Source organism: Carcharhinus amblyrhynchos, chromosome 34 (genome assembly GCF_965287045.1).
Source record: "Carcharhinus amblyrhynchos chromosome 34, sCarAmb.v2.hapA, whole genome shotgun sequence".
In the NCBI taxonomy this organism is placed as follows: domain Eukaryota; kingdom Metazoa; phylum Chordata; class Chondrichthyes; order Carcharhiniformes; family Carcharhinidae; genus Carcharhinus; species Carcharhinus amblyrhynchos.
In genome coordinates, this window is record NC_137357.1 from 13,970,227 (window position 1) to 13,982,992 (window position 12,766).

The following is a 12,766-nucleotide window of genomic DNA, read 5'->3' on the forward strand; positions in this document are numbered from 1 at the left end:
GTACTACCTGTACACGTGCACAAATCTATCCCATAGAATGACCTGAACACTCCTCCCATTAACTAACATTGCCAAAACAGACTGATGGACGCTTTCTCTTGTCATTTAATGGATTCCAGTTATGAGTTCACAGGGATGTTGAGTTTCAGTATACACCCTCGGGATGATATTTCCCAAGTTGAGATGAACAGCAACCTGCTGCATAAAGATTATCGATAATCATAGAAACCTACAGTGCAGAAGAAGGTCATTCGGCCCACTGAATCTGCACCGACCACATCTGCACCTAGGCCCTATCTCCATAACCTCAAGCATTTACCCTAACTAGTCCTCCTGACACTAACAGGCAATTTAGCATGGCCAATCTACCTAACCCATGCATCTCTGGACTGCTGTTGTTCTGCGAGTTTAACTGTCTAAGACAGTGGGAGTACAAATGCTTACATGTGGAGCCAAATAATTTGATCAATAAAAGCAATAGTTTGCTCATTCCCAGTGATGGATGACAAAAACTGAACGATTTACTGTGAACTCCTCCTAATGAGCTGGAACAAAAGTATATTTATGGAATTGCAGAAGATCACCCCTGTGCACTTCTAGGAAACCAACTGAGTGAGAAAATTACAGAAAAATAAACTCTCCATGCGACCTGAATGAAAGGCTTGACTCCTGTTACTCATGTTAACGTGCTGTTTAATTCCTTGAATTACTGGAGACAGAGGGTGTGGTGCTGGTGATGATTGAGATCTGATGCTGTAGCAAATCCTTGGTCAATAAAACCACACACCAACTGAGCCTTGCTGCCATCTGGAGATAAGGTGAGTCTGTACAATTATCTGAAAGATTTTGCTGATCCTGTTCATGTCTGCAAGGTGGTAATCTCATGGGAGAAGCTGCCCCATCCTGTTATCATATGTATAGACACCACATCTGGGGAGTCAACTCTGAGGAGTCGAGTTGTTTTTCAAAAGCAGACCCTGTGAATGTGGGAATGGAATATCAACTCTAATGTTTCCATCTGGCAAATCAAGTCCATTTTCTTCAATCTCCCGGAACCAACTGCCAAGCAAACTGTCTGCAAGCAACTCCTTCCCAGGAACCTGCACACGAACAGAAACTTCAGACAGTGGGTCCAGTCAAGTCCAATCCATCTCCCCTCTGCTTCAGCTGTTGCCTCCAGCCAGCTGAAGCTAGGAGCTCAGTAACATTGCAGTGGGAGAATCTTTATCCTGTTATAGAGTGGCACGTTTACAGACACCAACACAAGTCATCCCATGTCAATAACACACAAAGTTAAAAGTTTATTTATTAGTCACAAGTAAGGCATACATTAACAATGAAAGGAAGTTTCTGTGAAATTCCCCCAGTCGCCACAGCCCGGCGCCTAACCAGCACATCTTTCAGGAGCAGGTCAGATCCCTTGATTCCCTGAGACACCGAAACTCTATCTTTCCCACCCTTAAATATCTTCAATGCAAAATATCCACAACTCTCAAGGGTGGAAAATTCCTGGAGTAAAGTAATTTCTTCTCATCTCAGTCTAAAAGCATATAGCTTCCCCATTGCTCCATCAAGCCCACCACATTGAGACTTGGTGGAAACATACACGCATTCTCCCATGCTCAAAGCAAGCAACCTTCTGGAAGAGGCAGAAACAGGAATGAAACCTGGTGCCAGTGCAGGAATAACACAAATTCCTCCCCAATCACCTGGACTAATTGAGGGAAACACCAGGACTTTTGCAAGGGCCGACTTGATATTAAGCTGATCTTTCTCTACAGCCTAGCTATGACTTTAACACTATATTTCTGCATCCTCTCCTTTCCTTCTCCCCATGTACTCTATGAACGGTAGAACATGCAAGGGACAATACTTTTCATTGTATCCCAATGTATGTGACAATAATAAATCAATTCAAAGTGCACCAATCTTACGTTCCAGAATGAGAATGGATCTAACTAGGAGAGTTAACCGAGGAGAACCAGTGGATGTGGTTTATTTAGGCTTTCAACAAGATCTCACATAACAGACGACTCTGTAAAGCTAAAACTCATGAGACAGCAGACAATGTCCTGAGATGGATAGAAAGCCGGTTAGCAGACAAGAAGCCAAGAGTTGGCGTAAACGGGTCTTTTTTTGATTGGCAGTCAATCAGTGACTGTGGGGTTCCACAAGCATCAGTGGTAGCACCCTGAGTGTCCACATTATATATTAATGAATTAGAGGAGGGAACTGAATGTATTGTCACCAAATTTGCAGATGATACGAAGTGAGGAGGATGCAGAGGTGCTTCAGCATTATTGGACAAGTTGAGTGTACAATATTGATCTCCTTATTTTAGAAAAAATGTAAATGCAACAAAACCAGTTCAGAGAAGGTTTGTTTGACTAATACCAGGAAATGGGCAGGCTGTCTTATGAGGAAAGTTTGTACAGGCTAGGTTTATATCTACCAGAGTTTAGAAGAGGAAGAGAGTATTTGACTGAAATGTGTAAGATCCTGAGGGCATTGACAGGGTTGATGTGGAGAGAAGAATCTGGAATTAGGAGCCATTGTTTAAAAAGTAGGGGGCCACTCATTTAAGACGGAGATGAGGAGAATTATTTTCTCTACGGGCAGAAATTCTCTGCAACTCTTCTTCGGATAGCAGTGGGAGCACAGCCTTGGAATATTTTTAAGGCTGAGCCAGATACATTCTTGATTAATACGGGAGTCAAAGGTTATCGGGGGTCGGCAGGAATGTGGGGTTGAGGTTACAATCAAACCAGCCATGATCTTATTGAATGGCGCAGCAGGCTGGACGGTCGAATAGCCTACTCTTGCTGCTAATTTGTATGCCTTCCTCAACAGTGTGGGAAATCAATGTGCACAATATCGACAGGGGCATGAGGAGGCACTGGATTGGTTACTTACTCAAAGCTGTAATTAAGTCGTTGCAAATCTACTAAACTCAGACTGAAGTAAAATGCGGTGAGTTTAGTAAATAGTGGGTGAGATACTAATCTAGGAAACCACTCTTTACCGTTTCCAATCTAGAGTGAGGTGCTTACGTTGCATTCCCCTCTAAGCTGAAGTCTAAGTGCTCAGGGTTTGAAATCAGCAGCAATGCATTGGGTCAATTCTGCACATAACGGAGGGAAGCGAAGTCCACACTTCCAATGAGGTTCTGCAGATGATTTTCATGAGTCCCGAAAGGTCCAACTGACTCAATTTGGATCATGTTGCACAGAACAAGGCAAAGTCACTTCCCAGCGCAACTCAAGTCAATGCCAGCGTGCTTTAACCAAATTGATGAATGTCACCGAAACATCATCATCACTGTTTAATCACAATGAATTTGCAAACAACTCTCATTAATTTTGTCCAAAATCTGGCTGTTGTAATTACAGAGAAAATAAGACACTTTAACTTTCCAGGAATCTTGCAAGGATAAATATCCCATGAACTTTGACTCTTTGCAAAAGAACTACGCCCAAGAGGCCAAGATCACAAGACCAGCTAATAGTTTTATTGTTGGCAGTGAAAATCCCAGAGACTCTACAATGGGACTTCCAATTAATTTCCTTCTTACTCTCTGCCAACTTCCAAAACTGCCCAGGATCAGTTATTATCGATTTGTATTTTCAAAAGAACAATAACAGCACGGCTGGAAAATTAAGTTCACGTTAAGCCTCAGCTCAAGCAGCCAGTTTATTGCAGATTGAACATGTTGATAATGTATCATTGCAGTGCAACATGCTGCTGCCCTTTTAACACGCTCTTGGATTAATGCTTTCAGTGCAGCATTTACAGTACAACAAAAGGAATGAGGACTCAGCTGAATGCTGTACACTCTCATCAACACAACACTGTATCAATGGGTTGCATGCAAATTATCTTTTCCAGCAACTGTTTCTTTAAGGTCAGGTACAATGTGCTGATAGTGACACTGGAGCACTGAACAGAGTCAACTTGCTTTGCCCCCACCGACTCTAAATTCTCATTCTTTGCTGTCTCATGGCTGTATGCAAAGTGTCGAACTCTGGGCACCTGACAAAGTGGCCATATGGTTATGGAATGGACTTGTGACCCAAAGACATCTAGTTAAAATGACAGAGTACTGGAAATTATTTTGGTAGGCACCAGGCCGAATAACCCTGACAGCTGCCAAAACCCAATGGATTTGCTCACGCGTGACAGGAGGAAACACTGCCATCTTTATCCTTCCACAGAACTCCAGTCCCACGCTGTCTGATCAATCTGACTGCAATGCAAAGTGGCTGGGCAAGCTATTCTGACAACCAATGAGCGTGAGCATGGCTGCATCATCCAGTTGCCACGGTGAGAGGAAAAGAATTTCACCAGTCCTGGGAATCACCACAGCATATACTCTAAAACATTTGTCTCCATCCGTGGTGGAGCTCAGAATGCCTCTCCTAACACTGCGTAAGGGAAACCTTTTTGTTCTGTTTTGGAGAATGACGCGAGAGAGCATGGAGGATAATCATCAACATTGCTTTATTTACAGTGTGTGTTCTCTTCCACGGCTGCTTCTTCTGTGCCTGTTTCCCTATGCTAGGGACCTCACTTCCAGTGAATACATGAATACAACAGAGCTCAGTAAGCCAATACACATACAGAACACTCTTCTCTGTGATTCTAAATTTGTTCCTGATGAAGGAGTAGCTTTCCTAAAGCTTGTGATTCCAAATAAACTTGTTGTTGTGAGACTTTTACTTTGAGCCAGAAGGTTGAGGATTCAAGCCCCACACCAGAAATTTAAGCTTGTACCCTCAAAGGCAGCTGAGAGTCGTACTGAGAAAGTGCTACAGTGTCAAAAGTGTCATTTTTCACACGAGACATGAAACCAAGGCCTTATTTGACCTTTGAGGTGGTTATGGAAGATTCCACAGCACCATTCAAAGACAAGGAGGGCACCTGCCACCACACATCTCTCCTGTTCCCCAAGCCTCAAGTCCTGGCCAACACTAGTGAAATGCTGGAGGCTTGCTGTGCCTAAGTTAGGAGTTGTGCTTCCTATATCAGCTATGACCGTGCTTGATTTGCTGTTGACTGGTTTGGGGTTGGCTCGAGGCAGTGTTATTTCTTCTGAGGTCTCTGAACTGCTCCCACTGGGAAGTTACAGAGTAAATATAGAGATTATGAGTAGCTTACCCTCTCTTTGGTCAGAGTGTGCTATCACTGCAGCTTATCTGTCTCAGCTGGATTAACATTCAGAGTACGCTACTGTCAACAGGAAAACCCTTGAAATTTCTGAGCAGACCTGGCCAGGCCTGAAGTTGAGAACTAAAAACAGTCTGCAGAAAAGAGGGCAGTTCTTCAATTATGCAGCTTACTCAATACATTGGGAATACCATAGCATCCTACAGTGCAGAAGGAGGCCATTAGGCCCATCAAGTCTACACCAACCACAATCCCACTCAGGCCCTATCCCCATAACCCCATGCATTTATCCTAGCTAGTCCCCTTGACACGAAGGGGCAATTTAGCATGACCAATCCACCTAATCTTTGGACCGTGGGTGGAAACCAGAGCACCCAGAGGAAACCTATGCAAACATAGGGAGAACGTGCAAACTTCACGCAGACAGTGACCCAAGCCGGGAATCGAACCCGGGTTCCTGGCGCGAGTATATTAGCCCCCCAATATGCTGGGTGGCACAGTGCTAACAACTGTGCCACCCAGCATATTGGGGGGCTAATATACTATTGGTCTCCCCCTCAACTTAGCCTGTTATTACCCCAGTGACAGAGCAATAACCAACCCTGGTGTTCTACAGACTGAAATATTTCCTCTGGTAACAAGCCTAGGTTTTGAAGTCCACCTTCAGAAGGGAATTCGATAAATACTTGATGGGGGGAAAAAACTGAGAGGGTCACAGGGAAAGAGCAGGAGAGGGGAAGTATTATAAATTATGTATGAAAAGTTTAGTTTCACCAAAGTGCCAGCTGTGACACAAGAGCCTGAAAATCCAGTGCTGAAACTCTGGCATTGCACAAGGAATATGACATTCTCATCATTTGGTCTTCGAGACACCGAAATGATTGAGTTTAAAGAATTCCTTTTTTATGTGAATGAGTGTCTTAACATCCTACATTCACAAAGTGCTTTTCGCGTGGTAAAACATCCAAAGCTCTTCACGGGAGTGGGAAACAAGATCCGGATGTGAGCAAGGGGGAAGGTATTCAGTCAGCTGTTCAAAACCTTGGTCAAAGATTTAGCTTTTTAAAGAGGGGGGATTTGGGGAGTTTGAAGGAGCAGTTTTCAGGATCCAGGCAACTCATGTCTGGCCAGAATGGTGGACCAATTAAAATCATGGATACATAAAAGAATTGGAGGAGTGTGGAGATAAAAAAAAGGAAAGGATGAGATAATACTGCCAGTTGAATACAGAGATGAGCATTTAAAAAGGGGGGTAAAGTTTATACAGTTTTTTGAGAAAGTTTCTATATTTCCTAAATAAATACATCCTGATTTTGCAATCCAGGGCCTGGTGCCATTCAGTTGCATATTACAGTTTTAATAACTGCAGCTCCTGTGTTTTTCAATGGGCCTACAGAAGCTGGAATAGGGATGGTGTAACACAGGTTAAAGGTTGCGAATACCTCAAGGTCAACAGAATCACATGATTGGCATTATACTTGTGAAAGAGATAGTGAAGGAGATTACTGGGAAATATACTGCATTGCAGTGCATAATGTGACAGTACAACGAAAGCAGACCAAGATGTGCAGTGACACAAAGGCACAGCAGTTATCGCTGCTGCTTCACAGTGGAGTTGAATTCTGACTGTGGGTCTGTGCAAAGTTTCCACGTTCTCCCCGTGTCTGCATGGGTTCCCTCTGGGTGCTCCGGTTTCCTCCCACAGTCTGAAAAACACATTGGTTAGGTTGATTGGCCATGCTAAACTGTCTCTCGGTGTCCCAGGTGTGTTGGCTGTGGGGGTTAGTCATTGTACATGCACAGGGTTACAGGGATAGGGATGGGGATGGGCCTAGGCCTGAGTAAGATGCTCTTCTCGAGTTGGTGCAGGCTCAATGGTCTGAAAGGGTTCTCACTGCACTTTCGCGATTCAATGACTCCTGTGGTTCAAAAAGACACTCACAATCTTCTCAAGGCAATGCGGGATGGGTAACAAATGCTGGCCTATTCAGCAATGTTCAAATCCCATGAAAAACAGGACTAAGAGAATACGTGGAATCACCTCATGAATATCGCAGGAGGGAATCAAGTTCTGAGGTGCTTTCGACAATGAAACATTTTACTTTCTGCGCTCACCTCCACTCTGCTCAGGTTGGATTAAGGCCATTACTCCTGTTGGTCATCAACTATAAAACACACAAACCATTTTCAGGACTGTTAAGGACCAAGTTTAAAAAAGCACAAAACTTCAGACAACTGGTTCCACATTGCCTTCAGTCCATTAAACCAATCAAGGGACGTGTGCTCACCACACTTTTGGAAACTCTCACTGTTCATCTTCCTAAAATGTTAAAATTCTCCCCAAACAGGCGCCGGAGTGTGGCGACTAGGGGATTTTCAAGTTACTTCACAGCAGTGTTAACGTGAGACGACTTTCGACACTAATAAATAAACAAGCAAACTTTCCTAGATGGTAGGCCAGTTTCAACTGAAGTTAGAGAATGTTGAACGCAAAGAAACATTCGATATACACACATGTTCTGATCTTGTTGAATCAATAAAAGATAACTTGGTTATTGAGTGAGATGTACCCGCAGCCTGATGAACTCTGTTGTCATATTACAGGACGGGATCGTATAGGTTCACTATGGAGTCATTTCGAACTATGTTGTCACTGTACAAATAAATACCGATTTGCAGTTTTGTATAAATCAACAGAATGGAAGGCCATGCATTTCTGCAAAACTTCAAAACCTGGGCTGTCCCAAAGCAGAGTGAGATCAATAATGTGCTTTTCAAGTGCAGTCATTGCTGGTGGGAAACTTGACAAGCTACATCCAATAAACAGCATATAAGCAGAGAATCTAGAGTTGGAAGAGGACCCTGCAGCAATCTCTACACATACCTGAGCAGGCCTTGGTTTAATGTCTCAGCCAAAATATGGTTTTTCTGACAGTGCAATACTCCTCAGTTCTGTACTGAACTGACCAACGAAGAAAAGTACAGCAAAGGAACAGGCCCTTTGGCCCTCCAAACCTGTGCCGATCATGATGCCCTAACTAAACAAAAAAAAACTTCTGTCCTTATTTGGCTGAATCTTTCTCCTCCCTTCCTATTTGTGTACTCGTCCAAATGCCGCCAATGTAACTGTCACATGCATGGCCAAGAGTGGGGCTTGAACCCCATAAACAGCAAACTTGCAGGACAGTATCTCCAATGAACAAGAATGACATTTTCTGTCGGGCTAGTATTATGAATAATAATCCATGAAATTATCATAGAATCTCTTCAGTGCAGATAGAAGCCATTTGGCCCATCGAGCCTGCCCTGACAACAATCCCACCCAGGTCCTATCCCTGTAACCTCACTATTTACCCTGCTAATCCCACTGACACTAAGGGGCAATTCAGCATGGCCAATCCACCTAATCCGCGCATCTTTGGAGTGTGGGAGGAAACCCATGCAGACATGGTGACAATGTGCAAACTCTGCACAGTCACCCGGGTCAGAATTGAACCCAGGTCCCCAGCGCTGTGGGGCAGTAGTGCTAACCACTGTGCCACTCCCTTATTACAGGCAGCCAATGTTGCTAATCAAAGTTAACACACCGTTCTGACTATAATTTTGTGTGAATTAAACCATTATGAACAGAAAAGCTTGAATCAACCCAGTCTACAGCACTCATTGGATGGCCCACATTGATTCCAGTCCATGAGATTCACGCTCTCACTTCACCCATTTCCAGCAATCAAAATAGTGAGGCCAATAAACTACTGCTTCACTCTGGTCATCGATCAAATTCAGTCAGCCCCAAGGAAATGATGAAAAGCACTCCAGCTGTCCAAAAGGTGCAGTGCAAAATAGCTTTGGGGGTTTTCTTCATGTTTCAACCCCTGCAATAATTTGCATATTCCCACTGAGACTGAGCACATGCTGGCATTTCCACGGATCCCCTGTGAATCCTAACGCATTCCAGGGAATTCCCTGTAAATACTGATACGTCCCCATTAATCTAAATGCCAAGGATGAGCATCATCTGCCCAACTTTCCAGCTATTACTGGAGATTTCCTTGAGCTGCAGCAACACCTACAACATGCACTGTAAAATCCAGGTATGAGAGAATTATAGAATCCCAACAGTGCAGAATGAGGCCACTTGGTCCATCAAATCTGCACAGACTCTCCAACAGAACATCTTAATCAGCCCGCCCCATGCCATAACCCCACGTACGCATGTTGTGAATCCCTCTAACTACAAATCTTGGGACAGCAAGGGGCAATTGAGCACACTTAACCTGCATTATCTGTGGCACAAAGAAAAATGAGGCAAATCCCAAAACAAAAGCAGACATTGCTGGAAGTACTCAGCATTTACAGAGAGAAGAAAAGAGAAAACATTTCCATTTGATTATTCTGCTGTTTTCATTCACATCTCCTCGACGTGTTTTAATTCATTCATGGGCGTCACTGGCTGGCCAGTATTTGTTGCCCATCCCTAGTCACGTGAGGGCAGTTGAGAGTCAACCACATTGCTGTGGCTCCAGAGTCACATGTAGGACAAACCAGGAAAGGACGGCAGATTTCCTTCCCGAAGGGACATTAATGAATCGGATGGGTTTTTCTGACAATCGACAATAGTTTCATGGTTGTTACTAGATTCTGATATTTTTATTGAATTCAAATTCCACCATCTGCTGTAGTTGGATTCGAACCCAGGTCCCCAGAACATTAGTTGAGTTTCTGGATTAATATCTAGGCCATTGCATCATCTTTTCTTTCTTTATTTAGAAACATAGAAACTAGAAGCAGGAGTAGAACATTTGCGCTTTGAGCCTGCTAAACCAATAATTTTGATGGTGACTAATCATCAGATGCAATATCCTGATCCCCACTTCTCCCATGTTCCTTGATCCTTTTAGCCCCATGCGCTATATCTAATTTTTCTTTGTGAAGAGAGGTTGGGAAGGCTTGGGTTGTTTTCAATGGAGCAGAGAAGTCTGAAGGGCCACCTGATTGAGGTGTACAAGATTATGAGGGATATAGACAGAGTGGACAAAGGAGCAGCTGTTCCCCATAGTTGAAGAATCAGTCACGAGGGGACATAGGTTCAAGCTGAGTGGCAGAATGTTTAGGGGGGGGATGTGAAGAAAATCTCTTTTTATCCAGAGGTGGTGACAGTCTGGAATGAGCTGCTTGGGAGGTAGAGGCAAGTTGCTTCACATCCATTAAAAAAAAAATCAGGGTGAGCACTTGGCACAACATAACATTCAGGGCAATGGGCCAAGTGCAGGCAGACAGGATTAGATGGCATTTCAGGTACTTCTCATGTGTCAGTGCAGAGGACCAAAGGACCTCTTCTGCGTTGTATGATTCTTGAAATCAGACGTTTTGGCCTCAACAACTTTGTGAGGTAGGGAATTCCACACAGAGACCACTCTCTGAGTGAAGGTATTTCTCCTCTCCTCAGTTCTAAAAGGTTTACTCCTTATCTTCAAACTATGGCCACAGTCTGGACTCCCCCACCATTGGGAACATTCTTTCTGAATTGACCCTGTTTTATCCTGTTAGGATTTTAAGTTTTGATGAGATCCCTCTCACTCTTCGAAACGCCAGTGAATGTCATCCTAACGAACTGAGTTTTTCCTCATAAAACATATGTTCCATCACAGGAATCAGCCTGGTAAACCTTCGCTGTACTCCCACAAGCAAAGACATCCTTTCTTTGATAAGGACACTAAAACTGCACACAATACTCCAGGTGCGGCCTCATCAACGTCCTATATAATTGCAGCAAAACATCCCTTTCCTAACACTCAAATCCTCTCACTATGAAGGCCAACATACCATTTGCCTTCTTGACTGCCTGCTGTACCTGCACACTTACTTTCAGTGACTGATGCACAAGGACACCAAAATCTTGTTGAGTATCCACCTCTCTCAATTTAGACCCATTCAAGTAATAATTTGTCTTCCTATTATTGCAAAGTGGATAACCTCATATTTACCCACATTATACTTCATCTGCCATGCAGATGCCCACACAATCAGCCTGTCCAAATCACATTGAAGCATCTCTGCATCCTCCTCACAGCCCACCCTCCAAACTAACTTTGTATCAACTGCAAACTTGGAGATAATACATTCAGTTCCCTCTTCCAATTCATTCACAAATAATGTGGACAGTTGGGATTCCAGTACAGATCCCTGTGGAATCCCATTCATCACTGACTGCCAATGGGAAAAAGACCCATTTTTGCCAACTCTTCGCTTTCTGTCTGCTAACTAGATTTCTAACCATCTCAGGACATTACCTGCAATTCAATGCACTTTAGCTTTACATAGCAGTCTGTTATGTGAGACCTTGCCAAGCCTCCTGAAAGTCTAAATAAACCACATCTACCTCGTTCAACTCCACATCCTCAAAGAATTCCAAAAGATTAGTCAAGCATGATTTAAGAACATAAGAACATAAGAAATAGGAGTAGGAGTAGGCCATCCAGCCCTTCGAGCCTGCCCCGCCATTCAATAAGATCATGGCTGATCTGTCGTGGCTCAGTTCCACAGTCCCGCCCTCTCCCCATAACCCTTAATCCCCTCGCTTATCAAAAACCCATCAACCCGCGTCTTAAAAATACTTAGCGAGGCAGCCTCCACCACTTCAACGGGCAGAGAATTCCAGAGATTCACCACCCTTTGAGTGAAGAAGTTCCCCCTCAACTCCGTTCTAAACCACCCCCCCCCCCCTTTATCTTGAGGCTGTGCCCCCTAGTCCTACTGTCTTTTCTGAGCGGGAAGAGTCTCTCCACCTCTCCAACCCCCTCAACTCCGGTATCAGCCTAGTAAACCTCCTCTGCACTCCCTCCAAGGCCAAAATATCCCTGCATAAGTGCGGTGCCCAAAACTGCACACAGTACTCCAGCTGCGGCCTCACCAATGCCCTGCACAGCTGCAGCAAGACCTCCCTACTTTTATATTCAATCCCCCTCACTATGAAGGCCAGCATCCCATTAGCCTTCCTGACCACCTGCTTCCCTTTTGATTTCCCTTTTGTACCATTATCATTGGGTGAGCAATGCTGTGATACAATGCCAGGGCCCTGGGTTCAATTCTGATCTTGAGTCACTATCTGCGTGGAGTTTGTACCTTCTCCTTGTGTCTGTGTGGGTTTCCCCTGGGTATGCTGGTTTCCTCCCACAGTCCAAAGATGTGCAGGTGAGGTTGACTGGCCATGTTAAATTGCCCCTTACTGTTAAGGGGATGAGCAGAGTAAATACGTGGGGTTACAGGGATAGACCCTAAGTGGGATTATTGTTGGTGCAGGCGAGATGGGCTGAATGGCTTCCTTCTGTGATGTAGGGATTCTATAATGCTATGATTCATCTCCTTTTACCTTGCCAATTATCTATTTGTAATTTCATCCCATCATATCACAGGCCTCCCTCCCTGTTGTTAACCTGTCCCAATTCCCTACCTCAGCAATTAAATCTGGTATCAATCTCAATGTTACCAGTTATGATGGAAGATCATTGTCCAGAAATGTCCACTCTGATTTCAAAGAACAGTTCAGCACAGGAACAGACCCTTTGGCCCACCAAGTCTGTGCTGACATGGATGCCTCTCCAAT

The 12,766-nt window shown here is 44.1% G+C and overlaps 1 protein-coding gene across 1 annotated transcript in view; it reads right to left on the reverse strand.

Annotated features, from left to right (window-relative positions):
- The window catches only part of xpo7 (exportin 7), a 105,633-nt gene that overhangs the window by 75,439 nt on the left and 17,428 nt on the right, over positions 1 to 12,766 (reverse strand). The gene's annotated exons all lie outside the window — the stretch shown is intronic.